Source organism: Cherax quadricarinatus, chromosome 56 (assembly GCF_038502225.1).
Source record: "Cherax quadricarinatus isolate ZL_2023a chromosome 56, ASM3850222v1, whole genome shotgun sequence".
Lineage (NCBI taxonomy): Eukaryota > Metazoa > Arthropoda > Malacostraca > Decapoda > Parastacidae > Cherax > Cherax quadricarinatus.
This window is the reverse complement of record NC_091347.1, coordinates 1,935,479-1,935,993: the sequence shown is the minus strand read 5'-3', so window position 1 is coordinate 1,935,993 and position 515 is coordinate 1,935,479.

Here is a 515-nt window from a genome sequence, read left to right as displayed (position 1 = left end):
AATGGGATGTCATTATTTCCTACAATTTGACTAGTTGATGCGGTTCGCATTTCACAGCCTGGTGTATAATGCTAGCCTCCAGAGGCTCAAGAAAAACGTTGTTCATTATGGAGGTAACTGCTTTTTCTTTTTTTTATAGAAAAGTCGGTTCCTATGAAAACGTTAGTCATCGTCTCCTTATACTTCCTGTGAGGACATTAATCATCCTCTCCACATTATTCCTGTGATGACGTTACAGTCATCCTATCCCCATGGTTTCTGTGAGGACGTTACAGTCATCCTCTCCCCATGGTTTCTGTGATGACGTTACAGTCATCCTATCCCCATGGTTTCTGTGAGGACGTTACAGTCATCCTCTCCCTATGGTTTCTGTGAGGACGTTACAGTCATCCTCTCCCCATGGTTTCTGTGAGGACGTTACAGTCATCCTCTCCCCATGGTTTCTGTGAGGACGTTACAGTCATCCTCTCCCCATGGTTTCTGTGAGGACGTTACAGTCATCCTCTCCCCATGGT